Here is a 26427-nt window from a genome sequence, read left to right as displayed (position 1 = left end):
CATTCCTTGTTTGCACTAGGTGTACCATTAAGTTTTATTCACATATTTAAGCACTCCACTGAATCTGATACAAAAATAAATAAATATATATGTAATATCTATTTATTATACACCTTGTTCCAAATTATTATGCAAATTATATTTTTCTCATTTACCTAAATAATTGATGTAAATAACAGTCAGCATAATTCTCATGTTATCAACTATTAAGAGTACAATTCAAATTTTATTGAACAAACCTCCTAATGATAACATTATTTTTTTTAAAACATAAAAAACTTACAATGCACTGTTACAAATTATTACACATAGTAAGTTTCAAAACACTTTATAGGTTGTAAAGAACTGAAAATTTACATTTGTTGTGTTTGCAGCATTTTTACTGAAATCAAAAGCTATTTCAATCAAACTTATAACAACATTTTAACTTTTTAAACATTTTAACAGGTCACGTTACATTTTAACATAGGACCCCTTATTTGATAGCAGCTTCACAAGTCTTGCATCCATTTAACTTGTGAGTTTTTGGACAGTTTCTGCTTGAATTTGTTTGCAAGATGTCAGAATAGCCTCCCAGAGCTGCTGTTTGAATGTAAACTGCCTCCCACCCTCATAGATCTTTTGCTTGAGGATGCTCCAAAGGTTCTCAATAGGATTGATGTCAGGGGAGGTTGGAGGCCACACCATGACTTTCTCTCCTTTTATCCCCATAGCAGCCATTGATGCAGAGGTATTCTTTGCAGCATGAGATGGTGCATTGTCATGCATTAAGATGATTTTATTACGAAAAGCATAGTTCTTCCTTCTGTACCAGGGAAGAAAGTGGTCAGTTAGAAACTCCACATACTTTGCAGAGGTCATCGTTACACCTTCGGGGACCCTAAAGGGGCCGACCAGCTCTCTTCCCATGATTCCGACCCAAAACATGACTCCACCACCGCCTTGCTGATGTCGCAGCCTTGTTGGAACAGGGTGGCCATCCACCAACCATCCACTACTCCATCCATCTAGACCATCCAGGGTTGCACGGCACTCATCAGTGAACAGGACTGTTTGAAAAATAGTCTTCATGTATTTTTCTGCCTAATGCAGCCGTTTCTGCTTGTGAGCATTGGTTAGTGGTGGCCGAATGTAAGGTTTATGCACAGTTGCAAGACTCTGGAGGACTCTACACCTTGATGTCCGTGGGACTCCAGAGGCACCAGCAGCTTCAAATATCTGTTTGCTGCTATGTAATGGTATTTTAGCAGCTGCTCTCTTGATCCGATGCATGGATCTGGCAGAAATTTTCCTCAATGTGCCTTTATCTGCACAAACCTGTCTGTGCTCTGAATCAGCCACAAATCTCTTAATAGTGCGATGATCACGCTTAAGTTTTCATTAAATATCTAATGTTTTCATACTTCGTCCAAGGCATTGAACTATTTCACTCTTTTCGGTAACAGAGAGATCCTTTTTCTTCCCCATATTGCATGAAAATGGTGCTCTGCTTAATAATATGGAACATCCTCCTTAAGTAGTTTTTCCTTAAACTGGGCTCACATGGCAATCTAATTATCACAGGTGACCGAGATTGTTTTCAGTGATCCAAAGAGCCCTGAGACACAATGCCATCTATGAGTTAAACTGAGAAACAAATTATTTAATCTTTGTGACACTTAAATATAATTTGCATAATAATTGGGAATGCTACAAAATGGGATTTTGTAATTGTCATTTTGCAGTTTTTCTCTGTTCAACTAGCAAGGTACCAAAAAGATTGCGGTGAGACAAAGCACAGTAAAACTTACTAGAGTGCAAATAGTAAAATTACTGTTATGCATCACCTGCATATCTTTAATGGTTACTCAAACCACCATAACCAAATCTGCAACCCTTTAAGTTGGATTTTCAGACATCCTTCTTGGGAACATGAATTCGATAAATCATGTCTCCAAAATTATCCCAGAGTTCCCAGCTTAACATGCAAATTAGCACAGACAGGCATTGTGTTGCAGACTTCATACAGTATTTCTGCAGATACCCTGAGCAATGGACACTGTTTAAAATATAGCTATTTAAAAAAAATGTAGAAGGTTTGCTATGATCCAAAAGGATCAGTGACCATCTCATCTCCAAAGAGATGATTACTATTATATATATTAATATAATATAATTTTATATAATATAAAATTATATATTTATAATATACAAACATATTTCACTTTTCTGGATAATATGAATCTTTGCTATTTGAGGAACCTCTGAAGCTTTTTGTTTAATCTTGTTATTTTTTTTTAGCTCTCTTCTGAATATTATGAAATGGACCCTGAATGTAAAAATTCTGTTGTGGCGTACAATCTCATCTCTAGTAAAATGTGCTTATGCTTTAATCGGCTAAAGAAAGTGACAACTGAATCCCTGAAATCCTTAAACTCTGAAATTGGTTATTGAAATGGAGACTTCTTTGACCAAACTTTCAACTCATGAGTTTAGTTCTAGTGAATTGATCTATATTAACCCATTTTGATTTATAAGGTTTTTGATTACTACTATACAAAGGTTCACCTGTTGCAGTGCTGCATATTTCTCAAGTTAAAATATATTTTATTTCAAGTAGGTACCATTGAAAACTTACTATACTATCTGTTTTTACTTTTAAATACAGTTTAATCTTTTTTTTTTAATTGTTTAGGTTCTATGTTAGGAAGGACTCATAATTTTCACTCTCCACTGGCCATTGACAAGTTAAAATTCAGCAATGGTAAGAAGAAATTTCCTTCCTGGTAAGTGTGCCACAAACCCTACAGGGTGGCAACAAACCTGCGAACATAGGAAGTATGAGATCAGGCCTGAGATGGGGATTTGCCAGGGGCACAAGTCACGTCACTAGCGATGCCCATAATGAGCTGTCTGTCCAGAAAAGGGGCAGGTCCCACTGACAGACTAAAGAGGCATGTCTATCTGGCCTCCAACCTTCAGGAGTTTGCAGACAGCACTACTGAAATGCTCTCTGCAGGGTCCTAGTGCATATGCACAGAACAACAAGCATCTAATAATGTGCTTGCACTGTGCTAGACTATTCCCTGGTGTCCTTGGATGCAAGGGAACTAAATAGGGACAGTGGGACAGGACCCTAAAATTGGGATTTTTTTGGATCCCATTGTAGTTGAGGGAAACTTTTAGGCCTGTGTAGTGGTATAGGACTTGACATTTTGAGCCTTGTGTTAAAAACTATTTTACTGTTCAAACCTTTGCTTGTACCATGTTAAGCCTTCACTTTGCAAATGCCTCACAATTTTTGGCTCAACGTTCTTGAACTTCATCAACTTCATCATCATTGTATCAATCCTTGTGAAGTATCCGGAACACTGAGATTAATAAAAGTCAGTGAAAAATGACTCCAATCAAGTCAAGATGGTTAGCATTCATCGAGGATATGGGTCCATCTTTAAAGGACCACTATAGTCACCAGAACAACTACAGCTTATTGAATTTGTTGTGGTGAGTATAGTCAGTCCTTGTAGGCATTTTCATGTACACACTGCCTTTTCAGAAAAAATGCAGTGTTTACATTACAGCTTAGGAACACCTCTAGTGTCCACTTCTCAGACGACCACTAGAGGTGGTTCCTGTGTCAGTGCTGCGGAGACGCTGAACTTTCCCCATAGAGATGCATTGATTCAATACATCGTTATGATGAGATTCCTACTGACAATCTCCTATGGGAAAGCATTGTGATTGACTGAGATCATCAGTTCTGATGATGTCAGACAAGAGGGTAGTGTCAGCGCCTGCAGACCCGTGTGGAGCTGGAAATAAGGTGAGTTATTACTCTACTAATGGGGGGCCAGGCCAGCTAAATAGTGTTTTTACACCATAAGGTCAGTAATACTTGTTTGTGTTCCTGGTCCTTTAGTGTTCATTTAAAACTCAGTAGGTAGTTCTTAATTAAAAATGATGGATTTTTCAAAGCCCATTTAAAAAGTAAAGATCTATTGAATGCTTTTTGACTGCTCCAGGTTTGTCCAGTTGACTAAAATAGTTAAAATAATATAAACAAAATATAGTAAAAAAAAAATGTAAGTCTCAGATTTGGCATATATGGTTTTACCTGATTTTATGTAAAATTGTAGGGGCTCTTTATCATGTCTCTCTTTATTGTTGTTTAGATTTTGTATACTATATGGAGTCTAACTGATCCTTTACATGCATCCTTTTGTTTAGGCATTTTCAGGCATAAATTGACCTGTCGTAGGATAAACCAACTCATCAGTGCCCTTATTAGACTAACTTTTTTTGAATTTATTTTTAAATACCACATTTAAAAATAATAGTCTGGAATCTTGATGGACTTCCTCTTTGTGTTGTGGAGTTTTTAAATCAGTGTCTGGGACCATGAGCCCAGAGCCTCTCCAATAATGAAGCTATGAAAGCACCACTTTATGTGTCTGGTTCTTGTGCTCAAGTACTGCAATGGTAGGATAGCAGCCTCTCATCTTGGAAAGCTCTGTGGTAATTGGGGAAATGTGATCTTATCATTATAGAGGAGCAAGCAGAATGTGTTGATTTAAAGACACTGAAAGCACATACAGAATCCCCAGTGGGATGCCAGCTTAATCTGCTGTTTTTGTTTAACCCCTGTTGCAGAGCAGTGTCACACATAGCTAAGGGAAATCTCATTGTAGCTTGCAGCAGAGAAAGAGTTTAAGTCTTATCTTGAATCTCTAAGAGAAACACAAGGTACATGGTGATGACATGTGGACCCAGAACCTGTACATCAGAACCTTAAACACATATCCTGAGATAATAAGGAACTTGAGAGATAAGAGAGATTTGTGCTTGTGGGAACACAGAGGAGCTACCTCGAGCATGGAAAACAAATAAAAACACTGTATTCCTATCTACATATCAAGGAAGTTTAAATTGTCCTAAATGTCCAGTGAGGGTATTTGAATGACTAGCAATTACAATAACCAGTTAGAAGCACATTTAGAACAAATACTATTGCTTTGTTATACAGAGGATCAGAAAACTTCCATTGAAGAAATAATGGTGACAGTAGGGGATAATGTCTATGATGGAGTGATAGAATTAACGACAGATTTAAAAATTTAACGTTGCATACCAAGTCTTGAGTTTTTTGTTTTTTTTTTGTTTGTTTTTAACAGCATACCGCTGGCAATGCCCCTTCCAAACTCCATCCACCTGTCCCGATTTACAGAAGGGACATGTTGGGAGGTATTTAATAAATGTAACAATACATATTAGAATTGAGGAGTGTCTTGAAGGTCTTATATTCACTCATGTTGGAGTTTTTCTTCTTCTTATCTCAAAATTGTAGCGAGCTGTATTGTTTATGGTACCAGGAATTTACTAGCGTCTTCCTATTGTAAGTAGTCAAACCATTTTAAAGTAGTTTGACTTCTTACCTAAAACCCACAGTGCACTGCTTTCCACCCTTTGCAGCAAGGAGAGACAGAAATTCCTGCACAGGAGTTCTGTTAGCTCTCATGAGCTAAGCCCTGCAGTGACGAGCCAGGTCGTTGGCTGAAGTCAACAGTGAGTTGACCATTCTAAAACTCCAGGACATGCCTGGCATCATTACACCATTATGTCCTGGTTAGTTAGAATAATCCATGCTGTGCTAGTGGCCCCCCCAATAAAAAAAAAATATATATAAAACTTACATCAGTTCCATCACCGAGGCTAAATTGTCCTTGCAGCCCGATCCTCTTCTATTGACATCACTGCCCCTCACTGCTAGGGGAAGAATGTAGGGAAAGGATACTTTGTGGGGGGTAGGAGGGGAGATAATTGAGGAATGATTTAAATGAATTAACAAGACCAAATATCTAATATCTGCACGGTGTGGGTGCCTTGTACTCGTTGGTTGTATATAGAGACTTTGATGAAGGTCTTCAGTTTTAGCAAAATGTGTCAGATTCTGTGTTTGATTTTTCATCTGCTATCTGTTCATTTGTGAATCTAGTTGTCCAGATTAATTTTTTTGAACACGTCCAGATACAGCCCTGTAATCCAGTTTAGGTGCCCATAATATCATATATCTGGAAATATCCAACTACTATGCATACTGTTATTCTCCTGGCAACTGTAGAGGTAAACTCCAATACTATATGTGGTTATTCAAATATGGATTGTCAGGAATTTGATATTTTAGGACATCTGAAAATTCATGCAATTCAGCAATATGCTCAGATAAACTATAGTATAATGGGAAATTTATCTTGAACTTCCTTTATAATACTGACCAATATGAAATAAGTCTGATTGTGACTGTTTATATACCGTTGTTTACCTTTGTTTCATCTTTATACCATGCATGTTGGTGTAGATTTCTACCAAAATATGCTACAATTAAAGGTACACTACAGACACCTAGTTTATCTCACTAAAGTGGTCTGTGTGGTCATAGAAATAGTAGAGTATAAATCTATTTCTATCAGATGGTATCAGAGACAGCATCTGATTGGCACAGCGCTGCATTTTGCATTTTACCTATGGAAAGCATTGGATTGGTTAAGATCATCGATATTGATGATCTCAACCAAGGGGACAGGCCCGGAAATGGAGCCCAGAGAGAGAGAAAAGGTAAGTACAATTAATTTTTTTTTCCCCTGCAGGTAGGGGTCGGTCACCCAAATGGCCACTAGGGCACTATAGTGTTAGGAGTACTCATTTGTATACACATTACTGCTAATTTTTAAGAAGGGATAGGGGGAATTTTTAAGAACATATTCTATACTTGCTATTCCCTAATAAGTGATAATATTACTGAATAAAATGTGTGTATATTTACACCAGTATGAGAAACATTAATATTTGCATTTAATTTCATTTTAATAGTAATAAATGTATTTACATTTTTAAGAATGATGTCTTCCTAATTTGCAAGTTGTACATTTGGCTATGTGCCTTTATTTTACAAAGCATTGGTAGTGATTTATTAACAGTGTTTTATGTGTGGTTTGTAGTACATATGTTATGGTGATTTAATTTAGCGGTTTCCTAATACACACCCAGCTGAATAGCCAGTGTTTTCACACCCCTGCTGTACTCTTCAAATAAACATGATGTAGATAAAAGATGCTTTGTATTTTTAATACTGCATTGATAATAAAAATTGGTTTATTTTCTTAACAATGAATTGGAGTGAATTATAAACCAAATGGCAAATTGTTAGCTATAATAGTTCTTCAACTGAGCTAAAAATCAAATTTTGCATACTTAAGCATACATTTTGTAATTAATTTATCAATCCACTACAATTGATTATTTTGGGATTAACATAATTTTCTAAATTAGCAATTTCTATTTAATTTCATGAAGTATTTTTCATTTTATTTACTTTAGTTTTCATACCTGGATATGAGTTTTGTCTTTTCTCTTGTTACTATTTTCCTCCTGTTTTTCCAGCATACTATACATATAATAAATGTTTTTAATATATTCTATTCTTGCTTCTTTTTTTCATAATATTGCATATGTTGGATTTTGATTCCCAGCCACACCATTGTTAAACGATGCATTTAACGTGCAAACTAAGTAGGACCAACGGACTCTTACCTTCTGGCAAGTTTAGCATCTTTCCAATTTACGTACAAATATTGTGACTACCAATGAATGTAAGCTGTTGGATCTGCTCAGCTGCAATGGTACCCAGTCTGCACAAATGTCTTCATTATTTGATCTGAGAAACGGGATCTAATTTTGGTAATTAGGATAGCATTACAAGCTCAGATCAGATGTCATAACCAGATGGATAGTATATATTCCACTGAAACCTGAGCATTTAAAAAACAATAACATGATTGCTAGAATATAAATGAAACACATATTGTACAGAGAATAGAGAATAGGCAAACAAACAGATTGTCTAATTTAGAATGAACCCCTTCCCTCCCCTCGACTCCCCAACAGAAAAAAAATTAAAGCAAAATAAAACAAAACTTACAGCAATAAAATGAAAATGAGAATATGAATATATATTGTGTGTGTGTGTATTTATATATGTACTCCCACTCCCTGTAGCATGTAAGCTCATTGAGCAGGGTCCTTAAACCCTCTGTTCCTGTGTGTCCAACTTGTCTGGTTACAACTACATGTCTGTTAGTCCACCCACTGTAAAGCGCTGCAGAATTTGTTGGCGCTATATAAATAATAACATAATAATAATAATGTATGAATGTATGTGTGTATATATATATTATTTATATTTGTTTTATTATAATTTTTTTTATTATGTTTGCCTTTCTTGGGAACTGACATAAGAGAAGAAAGAGAACATTCATAATTTACTGTTTTTGCTGTTACAATTTTGAGTGCTAAATGGGGACATTTGCCCTTTTTTAAACAAAACAAGTTTTCCCCGTCCCCAGCAGTCAGTTGGAAGGAAGTTCACTTAATGCATGAGTTATTTCCCGTAACAGTAAAAATATGGAGGAAAAAAATGATGTGAGGGGAAAACAGGGAGTCCCAGGTGCCTTTTTAAACCTCTGTTCTATCCACATATCTTGCATATTATATACTATGTATACCACCACAGCAGTGAGATGGTGGTATGACGATGTGGCCCTAAGAATAAAGCATACTATCACTGACAACAAAGTAAAAATAACCAAGTCATAGAAGTTAAGATATAACTCCATAGGTTTTTATGCTTTACTAATGAATATACAATAATGTCTGCAGCAAATATACTTAATTAACAGATAATACAATTGAGAAATGATCTAATTTCAGTAAAGTTAACTGATTTAACTGTTTTAAGAGTTTAGATTCTTAAAATGTGTAAAATTTGTATCGGATGATGTTTAGAGGAACTCTTTAGACATGAATAAAATTTTGGTGTATTTTGCTGTTGAGCCACGCCTTCTCTTTTCACAAAATGTATTCTTGATTGGAAGGTGTGCAGTGCCAGCCAATGAGGGTTTAGTGTAAGCTGTGCTGCTGTTTTGACTCCACCCCACAGCCCATCACTATCCACTTATTAAATAGATAGTGTTTCAAAGCAGTACTAACCAGAAAGAGGGCAAATATAATAATAATAATAATATATGGAAAGTGATTGGCTGTGGGGTTGCAGTCATGTCAGCAACTTAGCTCATGCTGATATCTCATTGGTTGAGCTAAGCACATATTCAGAATACTTCTAAGAATGGAAGTGAAGTGCCCATAAAAAAATAAGGGATTTTCTCCTTGGAGTGGAGTGCAACCACGTAGATAATTTTTTTGAAGGAATGTCTTCCCGAGTGATGCAGGATACAGCTGGGCATACAGCCAGTTATGCAATCCCTCATCAGTGACTTAGGCGAGCATCTGATGATGCGTTACTTCATCTGCAACCTTTAAATTAATCCCCTGCAGATCCTACACCTACTCCTGCTCTGGCTGGGCCAGTGACCATCTGCTTTCTCCTCATGAGCCTATGATTGGTGAGTACATGCACAACACCTCTTTGCACACTCTTTCGTCTGACGACTCCAGGTCGGAGGATGAAAGATCCTTGGGTCCCAAGGGCAAGGAGCAGAAGTTGATGTTTAGGATGCTTAGAAGTTGTTTTTTGCTCAACAGGCATGACACTTGGTCACCCCTGTTGAGGCTTCTCTCCTCCAGTCCTCTAGTGATGTGTTGACTGATTCAGTGGTGCATGGGGACTCTTATCCCTGGTCTATTTATTCCCTGCATGCACACATGAAATTTAAGATTAAGGTGAAAATTTGGAGTTTTAGGTATGTTCACATCTTCAAGCTGAAGCTTATCGTCTTTAAGAGAGAGGTGGGGATAGTAAAAAAGCCTTGACGCATTAAGTCATTTGATGAGCGGCAGTGTTTTAGGTTGTTGGCATCCTGTATTTGGAGAAATACTCTGGGCAGGCATTACTTCTTCTGAAATACTTGAAAATGGTGGACTTCATCCATTATCATTTCAGAGAGGGTGCTTGGGAGGAGTATGACTCAGATTTTAGGCGCTGTCAATAGGTCTTTGTCTTTTGGGTCTCCAGATATGGGTTCTGAGAGGCTTTCTCCTTTAGATGCAGCAACTTCCCAGCATCTTCATTCTTTTGCTTGTCTTAGATAGAAAGTTTGTGAATTTTGAAAATTTTAGTAGAAGTTGTGTGACAAGGGCGGGGTGTGCTTATTTCACTACTTCTGTAGGTACTGTGGGGCAACACACATGGGAATTAATTGAGTGCCGTAGAAAGGACCTCAAACAGGGTGCAATTGGTGCTCGACCTCCGCTTCCAAGGGTGGATACTCTGCTGATGCGACAGAGCTTCTGTACTACAACAGAGTTCCTCTGCCAAGTCTGTTTGCTCGTTCTCACAGGGACCCTGAGCACTACAGACCTAGTTGCTGAAGCTTGACTAGGATCTTTATGCATATAATGAGGTAGAGGCAAATCAAATGCCTACAACAATCTCTGTTAAATAATAGAGAAATAGAGCAGTGCATCAGCAACTCCACACTGTAGTTCCACCAGTGTATAATCAGCAATAATAGGAAAAAATTGAGTCATGCACAACTAGTATCAAAGTGCACACCCTAGTGCTACATTTTGTTAGAAGGACAATGTACAGTACGCAAACATTTCGAGTAGTAGGCACTCTTCCACTCAACCAGGCTGCAGCTCTCTACTTCTAGGCAGGTATTGTCCCCTCTGCCTTTGTTTCTTCTGTTCCTCTCCCAGGCAGGTATCAACACCTCAACACCTGCAGTGTGATCAGCTATTGTCTTTATAAAGGCACTTGTGACTCTCAGGATGAGCTCTTTTCGACCTGTCCCGGGCTACAGGGACCAAGCAGCCAGCCAACAGGTCTGAAGACTCTGTTACTGGGATCCCTGAACAAATCCAAACAGTTCCAAAAGTAACACACTCAGTTTTATTTTAAACTCAGGACTAGCCCATATGTGCATAACAGTAAACTTGCTGTGACAAATTCAATAAAATACAAATAACAAAATCACATAGGAAAACATATAGGGACTCATAGCAACATAATAACATAAAATCTCCCCTGCCTGCATAATTCATCATATGCAAATCTACCTGAATATGAAAATTAACAATCCTTGCTTATTTAGGTAGTGCATATAGCTGTTTACAGACCCTACCACCAACAGGTGGTATTTTTTTTTCTTTTTAACATCAGAATATGGTGTTTGTTATTTCATAATTTATGTGTGTCAGAATTGACTTTATCAAACACCAAATCATCATAATTTGTTTTAGTTTCATCTTATTTTCTTTTATATATATGTATAACTTCCTAAGTTAAGGGAAGCTTTACAATATATTGACTGGCATAAACTCTTTAGTGAAAAGAACACTGAGGATAAATGGATCATCTTCCAACAAATATTAGAAAGGTACATTTCTCAGTATGTACCATTGGGAAATAAATATAAAAGAAACTAATTAAAACCAATGTGGCTTAGTAGAGAATTAAAACAAGAGATTACAAATAAGAAAAGGGCATTTAAAGCATTTAAATCGGACAAATCAGATGCATCTTATAAAAGATATAAGGAAGCAAATAATGTGTGCAAAAAGACAATTAGACTTGCTAAACTTCAAAATGAAAAAATGATAGCTAAAGAGAGCAAAACCAACCCCAAAGCATTTTTCAAGTACATAAATTCTAAAAAAATCCAAAAATGAAAGTGTAGGTACACTAAAAACTGAAACAGGGGTGTTAGTTAATGAAGACCAGGAAAAGGCAGGAATTTTAAATAACTATTTCTCCTCCGTATATATTAAGGAAGAACCCATGGCAATAGATGTGCAAATGATTGCTACTAAAAACTTTCAGAATAATTGTAATTGGTTAACTCAAGACAAGGTGCTGCAGCAACTAAAGAAAGTTAATATAAACAGAGCTCCAGGGCCTGACTGTATTCATCCACGTGTACTTAAGGAACTAAGTGTCGAAATAAGTGAACCTCTGCTTTTAATCTTTCAAGATTCTTTTCTTTCAGGAAGTGTTCCGGAGGATTGGAGGAAGGCAGATGTGGTTCCTATATTCAAAAAGGGTTTAAAATCCTTGCCTGGAAATTATAGACCTGTGAGCTTAACTTCTGTGGCTGGTAAAATATTTGAAAGGTTATTAAGAGATAATATTCAAGAATTCCTTGAGAAGAAAATGGTTATCAGCAAAAATCAGCAAGGTTTTATGAAGCACAGGTCATGTCAAACTAACTTGATTGCGTTCTACGAAGAAGTAAGTAGAAGTATAGATCAGGGTGTTGCAGTGGATGTGATCTATTTGGATTTTGCCAAGGCATTTGATAGAGTTCCACACAATAGATTAGTGTTCAAACTCAAGGAAATCGGTCTAGATAAAAATGCTTGTTCTTGGGTAGAACATTGGCTTAAAAACAGAGTACAAAGAGTTGTCGTTAATGGTAAACTTTCAAGCTGGACAGAGGTGGCAAGTGGTGTCCCTCAGGGGTCTGTTTGTTCTGGGACCCCTTCTATTTAACATGTTTATAAATGATCTTGAAGACAGCATTGAAAGTCATGTTTCAGTGTTTGCAGATGACACAAAACTTTTTAAAATAATACAATGTGAGCAAGATATTACTTTGCTGCAGAGGGATTTAGATAGACTGGGGGACTGGGCACTCAAATGGCAGATGAAATTTAATGTTGAAAAATGCACTTCGGCGTAAAGAATACACAAGCAACGTATACCCTTAATGGAAGTGAATTAGGGATAACAACACACGAAAAGGACTTGGGAATTGTTATAGACAACAAACTATGCAACAATATGCAATGTCAATCAGCAGTGGCCAAGGCCAGTAAGGTATTGTCATGCATGAAAAAGGGCATTCATTCTCGGGATGAGAATATCATTTTGCCTCTTTATAAATCACTGGTAAGACCACATATTGAATATGCTGTGCAATTTGGGGCACCTGTTCTCAAGAAGGATATTATGGCACTAGAAAAAGTGCAGAGGCGGGCTACAAAATTAATAAAAGGAATGGAACATATCAGCTATGAAGAAAGGTTGACAAATTTAAACCTATTTAGTTTAGAAAAACGTCGCCTGAGAGGGGATATGATAACATTATACAAATATATTCGGGGCCAATACAAACCATTGTGTGGAAATCAATTTACAAACCGGACTTTACATAGGACACGAGGCCATGCGTTTAGACTGGAAGAAAGAAGATTTCGTCTAAGGCAAAGGAAAGGTTTTTTTACTGTAAGAACAATCAGGATGTGGAATTCTCTGCCTGAAGAAGTGGTTTTATCAGAGTCCATAGAGATGTTCAAACAGCTACTAGATGCATACTTGCAAAAACAGAATATTCAAGGATATAATCTTTCAATGTAGGGGAATAACTGCTTGATCCAAGGATAAATCTGACTGCCATTCTGGGGTCAAGAAGGAATTTGCTTCCTAGCTTGTTGCAAAATTGTACTTCAAACTGGGTTTTTTTACCTTCTTTTGGATCAACAGCAAAAAAACAAATGTGAGGAAGGCTGAACTTGATGGACGCAAGTCTCTTTTCAGCTAGGTAACTATGTAACTATTTCCAATTTTAGTTTATCTTAATTTCCTTTAATTTTTATTTTAAATACCAAATATACATACAAACTAACTAAACAGGCATTTGTTTGGTTCACAGTGTACTGAAAAAGAAAAAAAAGATAAACAAATAGATAAATCAAATAAGCGGACCGAGGCGAGGGATATCCCGGCAAACTATTGTTTTGGGTAGGGATTGCTAGACTAAAAGTGAGTATATTGCAAGAGAAAAAATAAAAATAATTAATTGTCCCGGGTCTAATTTTTTTATTCATCTATCCCAATAACTAAATTAGTAGCCCTTCTTTGGGGCAAAGTTCGTAATAGCTCGTTTTCCATTTTCCATTTTGCACTGAAAAATGCTTTGATAGGAGACTTCCAATTTCTGGCTATTGATGTTTTAACAGCCATTAGGATATGACAAATAATTGGTCTGAGTTCTCTATTAATCAGCCCCATATCCATAGGTAATAAGGCCACATTTGGAGTCAGATTAAATTTCTGTTCCAGTTGCCTCCCATAGGGGTCTGATTATCGGACAGTCCCACCAAATATGTTTCAAATCTGCGGTTGATTCAGTACATCTCCAACAGTTAGGAGGGACTGTGGGATACATTTTTGCATTTTTTTTAGGAGTTCTATACCATCTGTTTAATATCTTATAGTGAGTTTCATGTATATTCAAGCAGTGGCAGGCTTTGTATAATGCGTTGAGGGAGTTATTCCATTCTTTCATAGTTATATCTATTTTCAAATCGTAATTCCATTTAATTACTGCTGAGGGAATTGGTTTAATCTGAGCCTTACATATAAATTTTTGGCATTTATTGACTAGATGCGTATAGTCTGATTCTTCATATATATCTGAAAGAAACTTGACTCAAGGTTCAAGAGGATTCAATTTCAAAAATGTTTTTAAAAAGGATATTGCCCGTATATAGTTAAACCATTCGATGGATGGTATACCATATTAAGTTTGAAGTTGTTCAAAAGATTTTAGTGTACTTCCTCTCAGGATATTAGATATCTTTTCTATACACGTAAGGATCCATGTTTCCAAATTTATATTTGTCATTAAATTTGATAGAATATCTAGATCTATACCAGGAATTATCTTCATTTTTAAACCTATTTTTTTTTTTTAGTTGAGAAAACTTGTTGGACTATCAGTGATTTGGAATTTTTAATAATGTGATCTGTTTCTTTATCTATGGACCATAAGAGGGATTTATAATCCCTGTCTCCCGAAGTCAGGGTCTGTTCTCTTGTATACCAATTTTTTTTTTTATTCTTTATTTTTGTAGTGCGTAAACAGGTAACAGTTGCGAAAGAGGTACCCCCAAAGGCAATCCTCCAGCGTTGCAAAATTTTACAGTACAGTTGCCTTAAACGGCGTATGCAATCTGGTGACATACATAGGTAAACATGCTATGTGCGTATCGGTGTTGTTGATGGTGGTCACAAGGGCTATACTGAGATTTGCACATCATCGGGTATGTGGAGATACTCGTATTTGTGAAACATACATATAGCTGAGTAAGGATAGCATCTCCGTAGTATCACATAATTCGTTTGTAAATAAAGTATACACATCTTTTTCAGTACTTCCCGCACATTGTCAAATAGCATGAGTATTTCTATGAAATGCCTTGTAGGGAGGTCAGGGTAGAGAGGAAAAGTAAGAGTAGGGGTAAGGGGGTCAGGGTGGGTTCTGGGTATAGCCAGCACGGGGCAGGCGGCACAGGGGGGTCCCACCATGGAGGTCATGGAGTGTATTAGTCACGTTACCTGTGGCCTTCTCATCGGTTGGTGTAGTCTTCCCACGGTTCCCAGGTTTTTATAAAATTTGGGTATGTATCTCTTATTTGTGCTGTTAATTTATCCATGAGGTGGGCCTCTTTGATGTTATGGGTAACATTTTCCATTTGCGGCATATCAATTTGTAGCCAGGTTTGCGCCATGGCTCTCCTGGCGGCCAAGGTTATTTTGTTGAGCAGTTTCTGCTCTTTATTGGTCAGGTTGTCAACGGGTCAAGCTATCAAGAAGGACCAGGGGTCCGGTCTAATAGGTTTGTTTAATACTGCAGTCAGGAGGTGGGCTATATCTTCCCAGTAGGTCACTACCTTGGGGCAGGTCCACCACATATGTATATATGTTCCTTTCTCCCCACAGCCCCTCCAGCAGGTGTCAGTAGTTGTTTTGCCCATGCGGTATAATTTGACCGGTGTGGTGTACCACCTCATAAGTGTTTTGTAGCACTGTTCTTAGTGTAGCACGCATATGGATGATTTTGTCGCTGACTCCCATATGTCTTGCCATTCACCCCCCTCCAGAGTTTGTTGTAAGTCATTTTCCCAGTGTGTGACATATGCGGGAGTGTATGTCTTATCTGATGGTGCGCTGAGCTGCGTATGAAGGCGGGTGATGAGGCCGGTCCGTGGTCCATCAGTCATGCAGAGTGTTTCATAGAAGGTTAGTTTAGTGTTGGCTGCTTTTTTGACTTGTGCCCTTCCGGCAAGGTCCCTGAGCTGGATGTATCGGAAGTGGTCTTTAGTGGTCAGTGGGGCTAAGGCTCTGAGGTCCTCGAACGTTTTGAGTGTGCCTTCGTGGTATAATTGGTGGTATCTTTGAATGCCCGTGTTTTCGATGCCCCTGAAGTCTCTAGCCGTTAGGCCGGGTGGAAACGCTTTGTTACGTAGGTATGGCGTGAGCGGCGATGTTGGGTGTGTGAGAGCGTATTTGTGGGCTGCATAGTCCCAGATCCTGACAGAGTTCAGGATTGCAGGGCAGGCTGTGGAAATCGGTGGTCTATCGTGTCTTGGGACCCATATCCAATATTGCGGGAGATCTGTGCCCATAAGTAGAGTCTCCAGGTCGACCCATCTGTGGGTGTCAGGCGGGGAGTGCCACTCTACGATTTGTGCTCGTTGTGCCGATATATAGTAGGCGTGCAAGTTGGGGAGGCCCAGACCCCCCTTACTCTTGGGCGTGTGCAGAGTTTGTCTCACTATCCTATGCCTCTTCCCGGCCCAGACAAAACCGTCTATAGCTGTTTGTAGTGGTTTAAGGTCTCCCTTGGTGACCTTTATCGGTAGTGCCTGGAAGAGGAACAGGAGACGTGGCAGTAAGTTCATTTTTACACTGTGCAGTCTGCCTATCCACAAGATGGGTTTGTTGTTCCATTGAGTAAGGTCCTTGATTAGTGTGGTCAGTAAACGTTGGTGGTTGGTGCTATACATGTCGTTAGGGTTGGATGGGAGTGCAACACCTAAGTATTTGATTGGTCGCTGAGTGATGGTCAGTCCGTGGGTTTGGGCCAGCCAGGTGGTGTCTGGGTTGGTGATTCCAATGGGCATGCCCACTGACTTGTCGACGTTTATCTTGTACCCCGAGACGCGTTTGTACTCGTCTAACAGGTCTAGGAGGTGTGCCATATGCCGATACTTTAAATTCTTCTGTTGCCACCCGGACGCCCTTTATCCCCGGGTGTTCCCGTATGAGTGTTAATAAGGGCTCCAGGGCTAGGATGAATAACAGGGGGGACAGCGGGCATCCCTGTCGCGTTCCGTTTTTAAGAGCGAAGGGGTGTGGCGCCGTTCCCTGCACTAGTGTCTGTGCTCTGGGGTTCATATATAAGGCGTGTACTGCAGTGAGGAATGTGTCTGGTAGATGCATTTGTTGTAGTAATGTAAATAGATAAGGCCAGAGGTTGTATACCAATTTTTAATTATAGAATCTTCCTTGTTTACTAGTAAAACATGTGCTAATAGGTTGGCTTGTGCAATATATTGAATAATTGAATACTCATACATCCTTCATTTTTTCTCCTAGACATAATGTATTTTTTTATTCTGGATTTTTTACCTGACCAAATAAATGTAGTAAATGATGACTGAATTAATTCTAACCAATTGTCAGGGATTTTTAAAGGGATCATTCTCATAATATATGAAATTTTCGGTACAATATATGCTTTTAATGTATTTATTTCCCCTGACCAGGAGATTTCCAGATTTTTCCATTTTTTTAAACTGACGTTCATTTCTTTAATTTCTGGTAAAATATTAATTTCTAACCATTTCTTTGGGTTTTTTTGAGATTTTTATACCCAAATAGTTAAAAAACTTTTTAACTTGTTTAAATCCATATTTATTTTCTATATTATCAATTTTATTTAGAGGTGTATTTAAATATAGTGCCGTAGATTTTTCTGTATTTATCTTGTAATTAGAAAAATTACTATAATTTTGAATAATTTGCACAACATGGTCAATAGATTCCTCAGGTTTCTTAATAGTTATCAAAACGTCATTAGCATATAGCTTAATTTTTTTGGTTATTATTATCTCCAGGCCCTTTTATAACCTGATTAGCTCTTATATCAACAGCCAGGGGTTCAATCGATAGAATATATAAAAGCGGTGATAAGGGGCAACCCTGGCGTGTACCATTTGTAATTCTAAACCATTTCGATTTAATACCAGGGCCTACAATTCAACCTTGGGGATCACTATATAGGGCCATAATGGCACTGAGTATCTCGCCTGTAAATTCTAAGGATAACAGGGATTCTCTAACAAATGCCCAGCTGACCCTGTCGAATGCTTTCTCGGCATCCAATGACAGGGTCAGCATGGGCGTCCGTTCATCTCTGGCCTGTTCCAGTATTCCAATCATATTTATTGTATGATTAATAGAGAGTCGTCCTGGAATAAAGCCCACCTGGTCTCTATGTATTATGTAACTAACCCCCCCTTTTTACTCTGTCTGCCAATATTCCCAAGAATAACTTGATGTCTTCATTTAGTAGGGAAATCGGTCGGTAACTGTCTACTTTGTCTGGATTCTTTCCTGTTTTTAATATTGAGACAATGTTGCCTTTAAGCATTTCTTCTGGAATTTTAGTTTTTAATATGACTTCATTAAAAGTAGTCTCTAAGTGGGGTGATATTTCATTTTTAAATAGTCTAAAGAAGATCCCGGTGAACCCATCTGGGCCTGGTGCTTTTTTAGATTTTAAAATTTCTATCCTTGTGTGTATTTCATGTAAAGATATCGGAACATTCAATTCCTTTAGTTGGGATTCTGAGATCTTTGGTATAATCATGTTTTTAAAAATATCCTTTGGGTCTGCATAGTTGTGGGGAAGATTATATAATTCATGGTAATAATCATTTAAAGCCTTCCCAATTCTCTTTGGAGATAGCAGGTCTCGCCCTTATATATAATTTTTGAGATTTTTTTTATGTTTAATTTTAACTTTTTGGTTAACAGTCTATCTGCCTTAATACCTCTATAATAGAATGTTGCTTTTAATCTCCCAAGTGTTTTGGAGACTTTCTTTATTAGCAAATCATTAATCCTATCTTGTAGATTAGAAATTTTATTGGATAACTGCTCAGTTGGAGATATTTTATTATCTCTTGAGAGATTATATAGTTGAATTTGTAGATTTGTTAAATATTTGTCTCTATATTCCTTATTTTTGGAAGCTAGTTTGATTAATAATCCCCTTATCACCGCTTTATAAGAACACCATACCCCTGAAGAGGAGATCTGCTCAGTTTGGTTCTCTTTAAAATAGTATTTGGTCTGTTTCTTAATAAATTCTATATTGTTTGTGTTTGACAAAATATAGTTGTTTAATCTCCATTCTGGCCTTGGGATTTCAAAGGTATCTTTAACATCCAGAATAAATGTGTGGCGGAACCAGCCTCGCCACTGGGCATTGGAGAAGACTGATTGGCAGCCTCCTGCCCTGTGACTATGGCCCCATGTTGAAATGCTTGATTTTCCCCTGCAAAGACCCGAAAGCTGGGTCATTCAGTACTTGCCCTATTTGAACAGTGATACCCCAGATAGCTATGCCATGGAGCCCATTCGTATAACGAAAGACTATGTGAAAGACTTTGGCTCCATGGCAATTGAACTGTATGTATGTGATCTGAGCGCCATTCAGTAATAATGTGTGCTCAGATCTAAGCTATCTAGGGATATGTTGAATGTACCTGTTTTATGCAATAGCTGCACAGGTATATATTTTTATGTATTTTATTGTTGTTTGCTACCATGTGTTCAATGGAGTTTTGCCTCTGTCCTTGGAGATAATTGGATTACTTCCCAACTATCTCCAGAATAGAAGACTGTGTGGAACTGGTTTTGGGCAGAAAAGCCATGCTTCATTTTGCCACAAAGGACGTCGATCTAACTTTTGACCCACTGGACCAATTTGTATGATTTTGACATATGTTGGAGTATGCTGATTCTGAAAATGTAAGTTTTATGTGAATGTGATGCATACTTTTAAAGTCATGAATATTGTGTAAAACTGTGTATTTTCCTGCCTGTGATAATTATATTAACCCATTGTGTAAGGTAATTGTATCACAGGCAGAGGGGAGGATTTTGTGTGGGAGTGTCTGAGTGTATTGTACGTGTTTATTGGTTGTTTTACAAAACCCTGTGGGTGGTACTAATGTGTAAGAATGTGTATATAAGAACAATAAACCCACAGCTCTGTCAGTTCTACTTCACCCTCAATCTGAGTCCTGTCTCTTATTGGGGGAATCTGCTACAAGGGATTGCTAAGCTTGTCATACTCCCTTTCTAAATCACTACTAAGCTCTTGTAAGAGCTTGTTCCTGCCTTGCTCTCTGGAGGAGTCTACGGTGGTTATGGTGTCGGCTGGAGTTCTTGGAGCCCTCAGGAAGTGCTAGGAGCAGCCTTCAACGGAGGTACCCAGTCGGGGTGCCAGGTGATCAGTTACAAACTGCATTGTGAGCTGACCATGTAATATCTAAATCAGTTAAATGCATTTCTGTTACATTAAATATGCCCATTTGAACCTCCTCCACTTTTAAAGTACGTCTCTCCTCCTCCCCATTCCTTTATCTATTTGCAATCCGTTTCTTTTTGGGGGAGTTGCAGTTTGTAGTGCAGAGAACCGATTGGGATGTTCCCATTGGTCTCTTTTTGCAGGGAAATAGCTTGTTATGTGTTTTTCTTTCAGTTTAGAAATCAAGTTATTGTAAAGAGGCTTAAAGTTTGCACCCAACCAAAGATCTAATGACTTCGAGCTATATATATAGACCTACAGAAATGTATTCCAAAACTCACCATACAAAGAAATTTTTTTGAAACAGCCAATAGAGTTCACTACCAAGGAACTAACAGATGATATGAAAAGACACGCACACTTAAAAAAAACAAATCTACTTTTTACCCCAGTCAAAGCAAAGGATCACACGTAGAAACATTTTTTAATTTGGTAAATAATGAATTGAGTCACATTAGCCAAAATGGTAGAACCAAATTTAATATGTCTAAGGAGGAGTTTCTATGCTTAAACAATCTTTCAAAAAGAGAGGATATCATTATTAAAGACGTCGACAAAGGTGGGGGTATTGTTATTATGTCCAAAAGCTATTACATGCAAGAGGTTTCAAGTATTTTGGGAGATCATAAAACTTACATAGAACTTCCAAACAACCCAACTTTGCAATTTAATAAAGAGCTTGACAAGATATTGAAAGAAGCCATTGAACAAGGTTTAATCTCACAAAAGAATTACACATTTTTATTTAATTTAAATCCATCCATCCCAATTTATTTATTTTCTCCCAAAAATGAATAAATCTTTACTTTCACCGCCAGGACGTCCTGTAATTAGTGGCATAGACTCCATCACAGCAGGACTTCAGCTTCCATAGACCTATACTTGCAAGAATATGCTCAAAAATGACATCTTATGTGAAAGATAACAAAGCCATTCGACAGGAACTGGCTAACATCGAGTGGCAACAAGAACAAGCTGGGCTACTTTTGGAAGTCTCCTCATTATTTACCATTATTAAACACGACCTAGGCATTCAGGCAGTATCTTATTATTTACAGAAAGATCAAAATATTTCCAATTAATTTGGTAGTTTTATTTTGAATTCCATTACTTTTATATTAGAGCACAATTATTTTGTGTTTAACAGCAAGTTTTATTTGCAGATCACAGGGAATGCCATGGGAACCAGGTTCGCCCCCAGCTGTGCCAACATATATATGAGAAGATGGGAAGAAATTACGATATGGGCTTGGCATGGCATATATTGACGACGTTCTTATTATTTGGAGAGGATCAGAACATTCTTTTTTTAACGTTGTAGATTTTTGCATATTTTGCTGTTTGTGTTCAAACGCAGTTTGCATCTCTTTCATTTATTGTACCAACACATATTATACATAGATTTTTAGAGGGCGAACAGGGCTTTAATTTGATGTCACATATACATAGATACATTCTCATTAATTAACACAAAAATACTTTTTTTTCACAGTTTTGGCAACAATAGCGTGTGCATAATATGTCCAGCTTGGAAAAAGTAATTCAAAATAAATTCATTTGTGTCTTGATTTAAAGAGTACATCATATGTATAGGATTTCAACTTATTTTGACAGTTACAGGTCACAAGATACAAGGACTTAAATAAAATTTCCATTTTCAAAAATGTTAGAAGTTGGTATGTGTGTCTTGTAAGTTTAGTAGCCATCACAGAAAAAAAAATTGCCACACAAAAGTATATATTTATATAAAGTAGACATCACAGGCTATTTACCTAAGGTTAGTTTGACACTTTTTACGTAGCCATTTCATCACCAATCTCTGCTAAATATTGGAGTAAAATTGTATTTTTTCTCTATTTTGGCATATACACATATAACAAGGTTTTTGTAATGTGTATTTCATAAAGCTGGTGTGTGCTATTACTGCACAGAACCCCATATTGTGTTCAGCTATATCTGCTGAGTATAACAATACACCCAGTGTATGCCTTTGGCACTTTTCTGTAAAGCTACAATGCCATGTAAGAGACAAGACTATTTCAGTTTCTATAGTTAGAATTTTCGTAGATGGATTTGACGGGCCTATGTCTCATTTTAGGGTATTATAGCAGTATGACTTTTCAAATAACCCCACAAAGGGCTTTCATTTGATAAAACAGACATCCCAGGGAATCTTATATGGTGTATATTTGTGCCTTAACTTGTCACCATTTTTTCACCAATTTATGTCAATGTTTGTGAGGGGGGGGAAATGTAATTTTTACATATATGTTGCATTTTTGCTGAGTATTTCTTACACTTGATATGTACCACTGTCATAAAAATCCCCAAATTATGCTCAGTTACATATTCTGAGTAGAACAATATGCCCAATGTATGACCTAGACACTATTTTGTGAAGTTACATTGCTGTAAAAGAGACATGACAAGTTTAGGTTTTTAAATGTGAATTTTCATGGAGGGTTTTGATGCGTCCGTGTCCCACTTTGGAGCACTTGAGCAGGCTACATATTACAACTACACTATAAAGGCATACCATTTCTTAAAGAAGATATCCCAGGGTATTTCAAAAGGCATATTTCGAACCTTGACGTGGGATCATTTTTCCGCTAGCTTGTACCAAGTTTAGTGGTAATAAGCGTTTTTTCTCCCTTTTTGACACACAAAGTGAGTTTGCACAGTATATTTTGCAAACCTTATGTGTGCTATGACTGTATAATACTACATATGTTGCTCAGCTATGTCGTCTGAGTACAGCAATACCCCCGTATGTACATTTGCCTGGTATATGTGGACATTGGAGGGGCACATTTGAGACACAGCCATTCAAGTTTTTTTCAAACTTTAAATCTTTACGCTGTGTCCATGTCCCATTTTAGAGTAGCTGGTTGGTTATTCAAATTTCCCCACAAACACATACTATTTATTAAAGCATACACCCTGCGGTAATTCAAAAGGCATATTTTGAACCTTCGCGTGGTATAATTTTTTCTATAGTTTGTTCCAGGGGTAGTTTTTAAATTTTTAAATGTATTTTGTTTAACTTTTTTAAACTTTTTAGAACTCGTTTTTAAACACACTGAGGTGTCCATATGCTCACTTTTTTAACGATGGGTGCAAACAAATACTATGACTTTGATAATGGTGTAAAGATTTTTTCAATTTTATATATATATATATATATATATATATATATATATATATATATGTTGTCACCAAGGCTGTGTTATATCACATATATATATATGTTGTCACCAAGGCTGTGATACCTCGGGATGAGGGGACTAAAGAAAAAGGAGATAACAATATTTCACTATATTAAAGAATTTTATAATAAAGTACCCATTTAACACGTATTGAATCCTATATAGTTTTACATATATAATTTATTTTATTTTTTCCATTTCATAATAAAAATATTTTTTTTTATTATAGAAGATATGCTGCGAAACATATGCCTTGGTTTGATATTAATGGATACGATATAAACAGCCCCTGTTGACAGATGGTTATGTTTTTCTGATATTGTCCTATTTGAGCCTTACAGGCTCCCTTACTATTTCGTTCCAAGACAGAACTTTTGTAGTACTAAGTGCATGTGGAACGCATGACGATCAACTAATGGAACGCATATGTCACTTCGATGCAACTTCCAGAAGTGGCACACCTAAAGTGATGCCACACGATCACGGCCCACCCAGGAAACTTGATTTTGGATATTTGAAGTCAGATGGATACTTTCGGAAACACCCATGAAACTACCAATGGGACAAGAGTAAGACCATACATAAAAAAGGACTCAGGGGGGAGGGTTATATGCTGCTTCTATCCACTTTGTGGGATTTTTTTTTTAAACAAATTTTTATATTTGTATTTGTTTTATTGGTCCCTGAGGAAGTCTTTTGTAAAGACGAAACACATAGGACCTCACATGTATTTTATTTCACTTTTTTATTTGCATAATAAAGCAGAGCATTTTTCCACAAACTCCCTGAGTCCTATCTTCCATTCCGTGGTGGTGACATCATACTTGGAGAAGGAACATACTCCCCTACATATCTAACTAGAGGCACCCTGAGGCGATATTATACTGAAATTATACTCCTTAAACTTGTGAGTACATTCTTATCTGGCACAAATTATTATTTGTTTGCTGTATTACAGTATTGTGTTATTTTATTTTATTTCTGTAGATAGTCAGCTATATCCTCTATACTCTTGTTTGGTGATATACTATATAAGGGATACCGTCTGGAATATCCCGAGAAGAAGCTGCCTTGTATTTAGTAACAATAAGTGATTTTCATCTATACACTACTCTATATTGGTGTTATATTGTTGTACTATAGATATCTGAAAGTCCTGCAATAACACAACAGGTAATCTCACCCCTACCTATTCAAAATGTCTGGGTTTTTCACTAAAGTGGGAATTACCAGGTAATCAAAGTGAATTCAAAATAAATTTAAAAATATAGGACAAAATAGCAAAATTAGAAAACTTTTCTAAGTCAGTTCTGTTTGCAGTTTGACAATTTTGGTCTATTTTAAAATTAGCTTTGTGTATTTTAACAGTGATAGACAGAATAACAAAAAAAAAATCCAGAAAAACACATGTCAAAAAAGTTATAAATTGATTTGCATGTCAATGAGTGAAATAAGTATTTGACCCCTTCGACTTAGTACTTGGTGGCAAAACCCTTGTTGGCAATCACAGAGGTCAGACGCTCTTATAGTTGGCTACCAAGTTTGCACACATCTCAGGAGGGATTTTGTCCCACTCCTCTTTGCAGATCCTCTCCAAGTCATTAAGGTTTCGAAGCTGATGTTTGGCAACTCGAACCTTCAGCTCCCTTCACATATTTTCTATGAGATTAAGGTCTGGAGACTGGCTAGACCACTCCAGGACCTTAATGTGCTTCTTCTTGAGCCACTCCTTTGTTGCCTTGGCTGTGTGTTTTGGGTCATTGTCATGCTGGAATACCCATCCACAACCCATTTTCAATGCCCTGGCTGAGGGAAGGAGGTTCTCACCCAAGATTTGATGGTACAAGGCCCCGTCCATCGTCCCCTGGATGTGGTGCAGTTGTCATGTCAGCAGAAAAACACCGCCAAAACATAATGTTTTCACCTTCATGTTTGACGGTGGGGATGGTGTTCTTGGGGTCATAGGCAGCATTCCTCCTCCTCCAAAATCGTCGCGTTGAGTTAATGCCAAAGAGCTCGATTCTGGTCTCATCTGACCACAACACTTTCACCTAGTTCTCCTTTGAATTATTCAGATGTTCATTGGCAAACGTCAGACGGGCCTTTACATGTGCTTTCTTGAGCAGGGAGACTTTGCGGGCGCTGCAGGATTCCAGTTCTTCATGGCATAGTGTGTTACCAGTTTTCTTGGCGACTATGGTCCCAGCTGCCTTGAGATCATTAACAAGATCCTCCCGTGTAGCTCTGGGCTAATTCCTCACCATTCTCATTATCATTGAAACTCCACGAGGTGAGATCTTGCATTGAGCACCAGACCGAGGGAGACTGACAGTTATTTTGTGTTTCTTCCATTTGCGTATAATTGCACCAACTGTTGTCACCTTCTCACCAAGCTGCTTGGCGATGGTCTTGTAGCCCATTCCAGCCTTGTGTAGGTCTACAATCTTGTCCCTGACATCCTTTGACAGCTCTTTGGTCTTGGCCATGGTAGAGAGTTTGGAATTTGATTGATTGCTTCTGAGGACCGATGTCTTTTATACAGCTAACTAGCTGAGATTAGAAGTACTCAATTTAAGAGAGTGCTCCTAATCTCAGCTCGTTACCTGTATAAAAGACACTTGGCAGCCAGAAATCTTGCTGATTGATAGGGGATCAAATACTTATTTCACTCATTGACCATGCAAATCAATTTATAACTTTTTTGACATGCGTTTTTCTGGATTTTTGTTTTTGTTATTCTGTCTCTCACTGTTAAAATACACCTACCATTAAAATTACAGGCTGATCATTTCATTGTCAGTGGACAAATGTTCAAAATCAGCAGGGGATCAAATACTTTTTTT

Source organism: Pelobates fuscus, chromosome 3 (assembly GCF_036172605.1).
Source record: "Pelobates fuscus isolate aPelFus1 chromosome 3, aPelFus1.pri, whole genome shotgun sequence".
In the NCBI taxonomy this organism is placed as follows: domain Eukaryota; kingdom Metazoa; phylum Chordata; class Amphibia; order Anura; family Pelobatidae; genus Pelobates; species Pelobates fuscus.
This window is presented reverse-complemented; position numbering follows the sequence as displayed.